Source organism: Sturnus vulgaris, chromosome W (genome assembly GCF_052056855.1).
Source record: "Sturnus vulgaris isolate bStuVul1 chromosome W, bStuVul1.hap1, whole genome shotgun sequence".
NCBI classification, from domain to species: Eukaryota; Metazoa; Chordata; class Aves; order Passeriformes; family Sturnidae; genus Sturnus; species Sturnus vulgaris.
Window position 1 is genome coordinate 64734909 of NC_142282.1, and position 11787 is coordinate 64746695.

At 49.4% G+C, this 11787-nt stretch overlaps 1 pseudogene; it reads left to right on the forward strand.

Moving 5' to 3' along the window:
- The first annotated feature begins 490 nt into the window (after window positions 1-490).
- The window catches only part of LOC148220312 (rapamycin-insensitive companion of mTOR-like), a 49841-nt pseudogene continuing 38544 nt past the window's right edge, over window positions 491-11787 (forward strand).

Below are 11787 nucleotides of genomic sequence, written 5' to 3' on the forward strand. Positions count from 1 at the left end.
ATAAAACCATACCTAGGCACAGTGGAACCTACCCCAACAGACAACAACAAAAGCTCCCCAGAGTGAAATTTAAGACCTCCTCAAAACCAAACCGGCGCTGCTTGGAGAAGAAGATGCCGCCGAACACCTGCACATCAAAGAAAAGATCGTCCTGTCAAGAGACAGCAGATGAAACAAAAAACTAAGCAGCACTCTGCTGCTTCAGGCAAATCATAAACCTGACATAACCTGACCACAAATTGACCTTTAGTTAGGTGTTATAACCTCTACTGAAACACCCTAGTATTAGTCCTCTCCCCCCAATGATTTTACTGTAACCCCTAATCCTGTATTCACTTAACTATCCTTAGGGAAAAAAAATTTAAAAAAAAGAGAGGGGAAGGGACAAACGAAGGAGATGAAGGAGAAAACCCTAACCCTCTCTCCCCCCATCATAAAAATAACTGACTTTACTTATATTCCCTACCAGAAGGCCCATCCTTGTCGAAAGATGAAAATTTTGCCGTTGATGCTGGAACTCCAGTACGAGCTGGAGTCCAAGGAAGCAAAGTGGTAAGCCACTATTGACTTCACCAATAAATTTTTCACCATCCCTTTGGCAGCAGAATGCAAGCCTCAGTTTGTCTTCACGTGGAGGGGAGTGCAGTACACCTGGAACCTACTGCCCCATGGGGGGAAATACAGCCCCACCATCTGCCATGGATTGATCTGGAAAAGTGTGAGGGTCCAGAACCTTTGCAGTACATCGATTACATCATTGTGTGGGGGAGGACAGGAGCAGAAGTATTTGAGAAAGGAGATAAAATTATCCAGATTCCCCTGAAAGCTGATTTCGCCATCAAGAAAAGCAAAGTTAAAGGACCTGCTCAAGAGCTGCAGTTCCTAGGAGTAAAGTGGCAAGATGGATGCCGTCAGATTCCCACTGATGTCATCAACAAGATCACAGCAATGTCTCCACTATCCGGTAAGAAGGAAACACAAGCAATCTTAGGTGCCATAGGCTTTTGGAGAATGCACATTCCTGAATACAGTCAGAGTGTGAGCCCTCTTTACCTGGTCACCCGCAAGAAGAACGATTTCCACTGGGGCCCAGAGCAGCAGCAAGCCTTTGCTCAGATCAAGCAGGAGATTGCTCACGCGGTAGCCCTTGACCCAGTCAGGACGGGACCAGATGTGAAAAATGTGCTCTATTCTGCAGCCAGGAGCCATGGTCTGTCCCGGAGCCTTTGGCAGAAGGTGCCTGGCGAGACTTGAGGTCAGCCACTGGGGTTCTGGAGCTGAAGTTACAGAGGGTCTGAAGCCAACTACACTCCCATAGAGAAGGAAATCTTGGCAACTTATGAAGGAGTTCAAGTTGCCTCAGAAGTAGTAAACAATGAAGCACAACTCCTGGCACCCTGACTACAGGTGCTGGGGTGGATGTTCAAAGCAAAGTTTCCCTCTTCCCACCACGCCACCAATGCCACATGGAGCAAGTGGATTGCCCTCATCACACAGCGCGCCCGTATTGGAAAATTGAATTTCCCTGGGATTTTTGAGATAATTAAAAACTGGGCAGAAGTTGAAAGCTTTGATCTCACTGAGGAAGGAAAAACAAGTGACACATACTGAGGAAGCTCCACCATGCAACCAACTGCCAGCAGAAGAAACATGCTACACTGTTTTTACTGATGGTACCTGTTGCACTGTAGGGGTGAAATGAAAGTGGAAAGCTGCAACGTTGACTGGCACAGTCCCTGAGACAGAAGACACTACACTCTAATCCATGTGACAAAAAGCCTTTATTCCCCTCTGACTTCACCTTAAATACTCTTTTTAATGTTCCCGGGTAAGTGCCTGTGATTGGTTCAAAGTTCAGGCTGCTCAGCTCTCTGACCAATAGCTCTCTGCAGCCAGGGCTGGGACTCATTTGGTCTCATCCTTGTCCGTCTCCAATTCTGTCCTATCTCTGTTCTCTGGGGGCCCTGTCTATTAGGCCAGGCTGCCTCTCTTATCTGTGGCCAGATTAACTGCCCAGTACAAGCCAGCTTGCACTGTGACAATTCCCCGTTTCTTTTTTATTAATTTAAAGAAAATTTTAAAACACAAATATGCAGCTTGTTCTCTGTAATCTTACTTGCAAGGGCCCTTTTGCATGCAAGATGACATTGACACCATAAAGTGAATTGGAATAGGGTTTTTTACCTAGCTTAATAAATTTGGCTTTTTTGGATGGTGATGAGTTCCACATACCAGAAGCTGCAGTGCTTATGTTCAGGAGTGGTCAGGTGAATTTAGCACCTTTTGGTTTCACATATAGAAATTTAACTGCTTAACTATAACCATAAAACTTTAAACTTCTTTTAAAATTATAACTTAATATAACATTCAATTTTAGAACTGTGCAAAATTAAAAGCTTAGTATTCCAAATCATTGATGTGCTTGATGTATCAGTGGAGTTGTGGTGTTTTTATTTAGAAAACTGTTAACATAATTTTTAGCTTGACATGTTACAGGCTCAATGCTTAATAACTACAATGTTATAATTCAACATGAAACAAGAACCACTTAGTTCCAAATAATTAACATTTTTAAAAAACAAGAAACCATTTAACTTAAAACCATTTAAAATAAGAACATACATATTTCCTTTATTCCTTACTCCCCTTTCTTTGTCTATTTATCTTTTCTCCTCCTTTTTTGTTTTTAGAAATTAGAACAAGAAACAAAACATACACTTTAAAATTATTTTTATGTGGTGAGAATTATAATTACTGATATGTTACAATCCAATTTTAGTGTTTAATACTGTTGAGGAGTTTTCCTTTAAATGATAACTTAGGAGAACCTTCTCTGGAAAAGATTCTTCATGTTTATCCCAAAGGAAAGAGTTTTAGCTTTTGAAAAGCTAAATTAGATAGTCAAAATTATTTATTTTCATTTTAAACTCAGAAATATCTGGATTTTATAATTTTATCTCATTGTCAGTCAAATACCAAGTTGACCACAATTGAAATAGACTGAGAAGGCTTTGATGAAAAACATTTCCTTTTGCTTAGTTAAAGTCTCAACATGGCCAGAGTTGAGTCTTTAGACCAGGCAAAATTCTCTATGATATTTTCAAACAAACCTTTAATAAATTTTAAACATTGTAAACTGAAGTGACAAGAGGTAGGTACTTTAGAAATCTTTGCAACTGTGATTTGCCAATGAATATTTTTTACTAGACTAATCCATAGAGATTTGTTTTCTTGAACTTATATTAGAGTAAGCAAGATTTTTGAAATTCTCAGGATAGCTGATAGAGTATGATGCTATTGCAACATATATGAATAAAGTTAGCAAACATTCTACTGTAAACTTCAATAACCACTTAAAAATTTGTAGACTGTATTTGCAACTGATAAAATACTCTTTTAGCAACTGTATGTGACGTTTCTTCCACCCACTGCCCACCTCACTTGGGCTAACGGCTAGCTCCGGGAAGCCTGCGTCATTGAGTGGCCCCTCCCCGGCACCACTCTGGGAGCCGCAGAAGGGGTGTAGCAACAGCTACGCCTGGGCGAGTCTTCAGGGAGGGACAAAGAGGCACAGGAGAGACCTTTTACGGTTCTGGGGGAAGGGATTTATTGAAGGAAAAGGTAACAGGTCCAGAGGTTGGGAGAGGGAACTGCAAAAGGCAGTTTGAGGGGGTTCTACACAGGCTTAAGTAGGGGGAGGAGCAAGGGGAAGGCACAAAACTCTGGCCAATAACGGTTAATGAGGGGAGGTACAGAAGGTGGGGAAAGGGTACATTGAGCCAATAAGGCAAACCGAGGGTGGGGATACATACAATATAACCAATCATGAATGCAAGAGGGAGTGCTTGACACAGAAACTTCTAGAAGAAAGGGAGGGGCTACAAAGTATTGACATCCAGTGGGGCAGGGTTTAGGGTGAGGGACAGGGATGGTTCCAGATAAAGGGGAGGGGTTTAGGATGACTGACTAGGGCAAGGGAGGGAAAGGGAAAAACCATTATGCACTTAACTTCGGGGAAACAAACTGGGACGAACCATCAACACAGAAGGAAAATTAACATTAAACAACATAACACAACATCTCCCCCTTTCTTTTTAAACAGAAGTGTCATTTTCAAAGTCCTCGCCAGAGGTGAGCTCATCCTTCTCTTCCCCAACTGCTTCCATATCTTCACCAGTTGGGGAATCTTCAGGATCCCTATCCAGGATAGCCCCCACCTCTGTGCGGTTAACTTGGGGTGATGGGGAGATGCTGCGGACAACTAAGGCCTTAATAACGGGGATAGCAATACAAACGAGAATAATAACAAGGACAATAGAAATAATAGTTTTGACAACTGAAGCCAGCCAACCCGAAAGTCCCCAGCCTTTAAAGATGTTTCTCAGCCAGTCTTCAGATTCCTCCTTGATTTTCGTGACAAGGCCTTGTATTTGCTGTATTTTGGAGTGGACACTGCTGCTCCAAGATGATAAGTTGAGACAGCAGAGGCCTTCAAAGTCCTCGCAGCCATGGCCATGTGAAAGCAACAGGAAATCTATTGCTGCCCGATTTTGTAGGGTCGCCTGCCTGGTAATTTCCTCATCTGCTAGGAGGTCGCTTAAGGCCACTGACGTAAGATTTGCCTGTTTCGCTACCCAGCACTCTAGGCGGCCCAATTCACCTAGGGCTTTAGCCGCTGCCACCCACAGTAAAAAGATGGAGACAGCAACTCTTTTGGACTTAGACCAATGAAAAACATCTGCATTGCAATTTTCGTCCAAATTATGACCTCTCTCTTTTGGATCGCCGATTTTGTCTTTTTAGATTTCCAATTCGAAATTTGGGTACGGTTAGGCTAAAACAGGGTCAGTCGCCCAAGGGTGCATGGCCCTCCTATCGGGCGAGAGGGGATGCCTGCCCATGCCCGGTCGCCACAGATCAAGAAGACCCCCTTACCTAGCTGACGAGGTTGGTCTACAGGGGTCCCCTCAATCTGGGCAGTGGCGTTGCACCACGCAGCAGCTCTGTAGTCAAGGTTGGGTTGGATAACATTTAGGTATGATTCGGCGTTGGACCATCTATAATGATTCTGAACACAAAAAGGGGATGGGGCTGAACCAAGTAACTCTACTTCCTGAGGCTCCTCGGGTGCTTTGGGAAGGTCTTTAGACCACTCCCGCCACGCCCAGAGGGGGTTGGTCATAGGATAGGAGGCATAGGAGGGGTGCCACCGCCGGGGGTTAAAAGCATCCCGCATGTTGATGATTGTCTTGGGATATTCGTCGGGCTGAAATGGGATCCCCACCAGGCAGGTTGAAAGTGGATTCCCTCTTGCCTCAGTTGACAGGCAGAGATGGTCCTGCTGCATGGCCTGGGCCAGGGTGACCCACACATTCTTCCTCGGCTGCGGGACTATCCACTCCACTGAAGACTGGCAGAGGCACGCCCAGATGACAAGGGCGTACCACATCCTGGGGCTCCAGGTGGCTGACTAAAACAGAACAGGAAAAGGGAATGGGTTACTCAAATAGGTCCTGAACTTCAGGGGGAGGAAACAACTTGGAGAAGGGGCTGTCCTGCCCGCTGGGGGACCCTTGGTGTTCCAGGGAGGGGTGCCGGTGACGACGAAGCACTGCATATTTGACATCTCTGGAGGTTGGCCCTGACAGATGTCCCTGACTGGCAGTATAGGGCCGGACCCACCTTTGAGGGACCCACCTCAAACCAAAGGGCGTGGATACGCAAGCGTACCCACGACCCCAGGTGACTAACTCATGTGGGCCCTCCGTTTTACCGGTCTCCGGGTTCTTCACCAGCACAGGAGGGTGTTTTCTCAACCATAATGATGAAGAATTCGCGAAGTGCCTCACAATGGGAGGATTCAACACTTCGAAGGAGCAGTTAAGAAAGTTGATGGTAAAAAGGGCTTTATGCAATTTAGTGTGAGGTGTATCGAATTGAGTATCACCCTGTTGCTGCTCCAGGACCCATTTGAGCATTTGGTGGGCGCGCTCAACCATGCCCTGACCTGCGGGGGAATAGGGGATGCCAGTCTTATGTTTGATTCCCCACCTCTGCAGGAACTCCCGGAAGGCCGTGGAAGCATATGCTGGGCCATTGTCCGATTTCAATTCCCTTGGGATCCCCAACACAGAGAAGGCCTGTACAAGGTGTTTTTGTATGTCCTTGGCCTTCTCCCCTGTGTGGGCAGAAGGGAAGACTGCCCCGGAAAAGGTGTCCACACTCACATGTACATATTTCAACCTGCCGAACTGCTGAACGTGGGTGCCATCAATCTGCCATAACTCACAGCTCTCCAGGCCTCTAGGTTTGATGCCAGAGCTCAGGGTTGGCACCCCAAGCTTCTGGCACTGGGCACACGTGGCCACAATGTCCTTGGCCTGATCACGGCTTAGTTGGAATTGCCGTACCAAGCCAGGCGCATTCTGATGGAATTTCTGATGGCTCAGCTTTGCCTGTTGGTAAATATCAGGAATCCTGGCCATATCAGCTGGTGCGGCCAGGGTGTCCGCTCTCTGGTTACCCTCGGAGATAAAGCCTGGCAGGTCTGTGTGTGATCTTACATGCATCACGAAGTACGGATGCTCTCGGTGGGAGACAGCATATATCAGCTTCGAGAGCAGACTGTGGAGGTTCGGATTAGAGACTTCTTTCCAAACAGCGTTCTCTGCCCTTGACACCACACCCGCTACATAGGCCGAATCTGTAACCAAATTAAGTGGCTCTGAGAACCTCTCGAAAGCTCTAACGACTGCATCTAACTCAGCAATTTGAGGGGAACCCTCAACAACCTTAACATCTGCATCCCACTGCTGAGTCTGGGGGTTCTTCCAAGTCATGACTGACTTGTGCGAAGCCCCAGATGCTCTGTAAAAACAGTTAGAGCTTAGAGCGGCACCAGGCTCAATTTTTCTTTCAGGACCAGATTGAAATTTGAATTAAATAATTTATGACTTTGGTGCTGGACAGATGTTTGTCCTGTGTAGCTATCAAGGGCAAAGAGAAGAGTCTCATTCTCCCGGAGCAAATGCTCCAAAACCTCCTTAGTCAGCTTGCCTGATGATAAGGCAAGTGGTACTCGGATGAACGCAAAATTGCAACCCGCCAGCTCTCGCAAATGGGCCCATGCCTTCCTGATCAGCTGCGCCATCAGCTCCTGTGGCCTGGTGATACTTTTGGACCTCTGATGACTGAGGAACACCCACTCTATAATCAAGAGGGGGTCCCTCTGGTCCTGGTCCCACTGGTAAATGAGGCCGTGGAGGTGCGGCAGCCATCCCAGGATAATAAACTCAAATTGCAGGTTCGGCAGGTAGCGATGGGCTTGTGTCCTCCCCATCGCCTTCTCTACCTTTTCCAGAGCTGCCTTCGCCTCTGGGGTCAGCACCCTAGGAGAAAGTAACTCATCTCCCCCTTTCAATAAATTGAAATGGCGAGCTAGGTCCTCGATGGTCAATCCTAGCCAGGGTCTGACCCAATTCAATGACCCACACAGCTGGTGGAAATCCGCAAGGGTTTTTGGCTTGGTGTTAATTGCCGATTTCTGTGGGACAATAGTCCTGCTGGTAATTTGGCGCCCGAGATATTTCCACGGGGGCATCCTCTGAACTTTCTCCTTCTGGAGCTCAAACCCTGCAGAGATCAAAACCTCGATGACAAGGTCGAGGACATACTGCAGCACGTCGTCCGTGGGGGCACAAATTAGCACGTCATCCATATAGTGCAGGATGACGGCCTCCCCTGCCTTGGCACGGACAGGAGACAGCAATGAGGCCATGTACCATTGACAGATACTGGGGCTGTTCTTCATGCCCTGAGGCAGTACCCGCCAATGGAAGCGCCTCATTGGGGCTTCCTGGTTGATGGAAGGAACCGAGAAGGCAAACCGTGGTGCATCCTCGGGGTCGAGGGGAATTTGGAAAAAACAATCCTTGATATCTAGGACTGCCAAATTCCAATTTTGCGGCAGCATTGAGGGTGAGGGCATACCTGGTTGCAGAGACCCCATGTGTTCTATCTTTTTATTTATTTCACGAAGGTCGTGAAGGAGCCGCCACTTGTCCTTCCCCGGCTTTTTGATGATGAAGACCGGAGAATTCCATGGGCTCCAGGTTGGCTCAATGTTACCTTTGGCCAACTGCTCCTCCACGAGTTCGTTGAGGGCCTGCAATTTCTGTTTGTTAAGTGGCCACTGATCTATCCATACTGGTTCATCAGATAGCCAATTCAGTTTCTGGACAGGGCGCTCCACAGTGGCCACTAAGAAAAATCCCGCGGGGTTTTAGGAATCTCAATACGAAAACCCCATTGCGACATGGCGTCTCTGCCCCACAGGGGAGCTTTATACTCCATAACAAAAGGGCGGACATTAGCCACCTGGCCTTCAGGTCCCTCAATTTTAATTACGCTTTTTGACTGCCGAGCCAGTTGGGCCCCCCCGACTCCTTGTATTCTGCCAGCCACGAGTTGCAACTTCCAATGTGACAGCCAATTCTCGGTTGGTATAATTGTCACATCTGCTCCTGTATCGAAGAGTCCGTCAAGGTAGAAGTAGTCTTCACCCCGACGGAGTCCACATCCAATGATTGGTTTATCCTCACCAATGACTTCCGCCCAATAGACGCAGGGATTAGCCGGTTTCGCCACAATGGTGTTGGGCACTGGAATCACCTGCGCTACTAGTTGTTCCTTTGGCAGGAAGTATGGTGGCTGGATGCACCGTGCCAGGAGAGAGAAACCGTCCGGGCATAAAAGCTGCGTCTGCGGCACGATTTCAATCTCTGGAGGGGTACACTTTGTATCCCCAAGCACGACATACGTGCAGTCGAGTCCGGCGAACAAACCCGGTGACGTGGGCTTCACCAACACCAAACGCCAGTCCTGTGTTTCAAAATAAGTGTTATCTGTCAGGGCCCAGCTCAGGGGAGGACGAGGAGTCCACCCTGGTGCTATTCGTCGTGTTCGGTAAATGTCAGATCCGGTGGGAATGTCACATCTGGTATTAGTTTCGCCGCCCCCCCCCCCCCCCCCAAGGTCCCCCTTGCGGCCCGCCTCATTTTTGTTTTCACGTGAGGCGGGGTCACGTTCCCCAGTTAGTTTTTTTTTTGCTTGTGTGTTTCCTCCCGCCTCCCCCTGCCCCTGCCCGTTATCGATTTTATTTCTAAGAGGGCACACGCGCGCAATGTGACCAAGCTGGTTGCAAAGGAAGCAGCGCGCAGGGAAAGTCTTTGCAGCTGCAGTCATCGCTGCCATCTTCACTCCTCCTCTGGTGGGAATAGGTGGCACTGTCACAACTGCGCGCTTGACACAGGCCTCCACTATAAGCTGGAGAGACGGCTCAGGGTAGAGAGGTAGAGATATTATAACCCCTTTACATGCATCGTTAGCGTTTAACTTTATCATTTCGATTATTAGTTCTTCTAGGGTGTCCTGGTTTTTCACTTGCTTTTCAATTTTTATCTTTAGCCTCTCCATGAACTCAATGATAGGTTCTGCCGGCCCCTGTTTGATGGAGGCATCGTGGACATGGGGCTCGGTGGTCGGCATCACCATGAATGCCTTCTCGGCAGCAGCTTGAATTTTTAAAATCACGGGCTTTGGGATTTTTTCTGCCTGTGTTTCTGCCTGGGACCACTGCCCTTTGCCGCACAAATGATCCATCGCGATTGGCTTTTGGTCAATGGCGCACTCAGGGATCTGTAAGAGCTCAGGCAGGAGTTCCCCAGCATCCTTTTCCATGTGTCCTCCCACAATCTGTATTCAATTGATAGGAGGAGACATTTAAACAATCCTTTCAAGTCGCTAGGGACCAAGATATTGGAGGAGAAAGTAGCTTCCAATAAGCCTTTAAAATATTCACTCTTTCTCCCAAACTCCTTCTGTGCCTTACACAGCTCCTTTTTATGGGAGTATTCAAATGGCCGCAAATTAGGAATACCCCCTCTGCCGAAAATAAAAAACTGGAGCGGCAATGAGTGTGGTCTCCGGTTCCGGGTTCCGATCCCCTGGCCTGTCACTTCCGGTTTCCGGAGCGTGGGAACCGGAAGGGGGGGCGTGGGAATCGGAAGTCGGAAGAGGAGGGGTGGGGCGGCTTACTGAGGAGAAGCCAGAACACTGGCAACATTCATGGTGATGGGCGGGACCTGTTGAGCTCGGGGGCCGCCTCTCTGGGGGTGGAGTAAGAGGAGGAGTTTTATTAGGAGGAGGAGGATTAGCCTGGGGAGGAGGAGGAACACCCCTCCCGTGGGAGGAGACAGGGGCAGGACTCGGGGAAGGAGGCGGGAACAGAAAGGGGTTGGGACACGGGGTAGGGGGTGGAGCCACAGTCGGAGGAGGGCACGGATCAGTGAGGAAGGGATTCTGGGAAGGAGCCAGAGCACAAGGGACCGGCCACGCCACGTGGCCGGCACCATATTGTGTGCCGGAGTCCAGGACGCCATTTCGTGGCTCCAGGGGGGATGACTGGAACCTGACTGACTTTGGGGTTTTTGGGGTAGAGCCTGGGGTAGGAGCGGGGGAGGGTTTCAGGGTACATTTACAAACTTTACAACTCTTTAAAACAGCTTTCGGGGTAGAACTCGGGGTGCAACTGGGAGAGATGGAACTGTGGGAAGAGGGATTAGGGGAAGGCTCCCTGACGGCTGGCGCCTTGCCGCCCAGGCTCGGGTATTGGGAGGACCGAGAGGGGCCAGGTGAGCAGCGGCTGGTCTCCCTGGCCAGGCTCGCCTGCGATCGTTGCCGAGCTGCCCTTCTCGGATCCCCCGATGCAGGGGAAGAGGGATTGGAATGAGGGTTAGGAGAGGGGGGAACAACTGGGGGAACCCGGGATGGCTTGCTTCCCTTCTCCACCCTCGCCTGGCAGGGCGGGGCCGCGCGCGCGCCCCCCGCCTTTTCTTTTACAGCTGTACGAATTTGAATGTATAAACTGAAAAACCGATCCACGGAAGTGTCATCCTGATTGCTCAACGCCATGAGCCTTTGTCCTACTAGTTCCCAAAATTGGACCGACTCCATTTGCTGGGGTGACACCCCGGGGAATTGGGAAGCAAGCCATTTTATGAACTTCTTTAATGAACCCTGTGAAAACTTTTTTTCCCTCCCTCCAGGGTACCCACAACTTGGAAAAACATCTCCCGCTGCTGTGTGGACAGCTTTGCGCCCATTATAGTGTGTCTACCCACACAGCAGAACTCACACTCCCACCGCACCAAAGGAAAACTGAAACAACTGAGAAAAAGGGTCCCAGGGCCAGTGAGTCCCCCACCCTCAGGGACTAAAGGAAGGGGTGTTTTTACGGGCCCCCACACCTAGGGCTGCACACCCCGCCCCGCCTAATGGTAAGCCCCCCTGCACCCCGTTGGGGGATACCTACCAGCTCCGTCGGCCTCTGGAACAGGAGCTGCAACAGGAGGTCCCTCCCTCGAAAGTGGTCCTCCGGGCGCAGAGGTTTGCCACCTTCTCCCCGGGAGTGCTGCCGACCTGGCCTGCTCCGACCGGGGTAGTCGACGCCCAATGCCTCTGATCCTCAGATCTAAGAGGGTCTTCGTGGGGTCACTGGCGAAGTGGCCCCACGTTGGGCGCCAAACTGACGTTTCTTCCACCAACTGCCCACCTCACCTGGGCTACTGGCTAGCTCCGGGAAGCCTGCGTCATTGAGTGGCCCCTCCCCGGCACCACTCTGGGAGCCGCAGAAGGGGTGTAGCAACAGCTACGCCTGGGCGAGTCTTCAGGGAGGGACAAAGAGGCACAGGAGAGACCTTTTACGGTTCTGGGGGAAGGGATTTATTG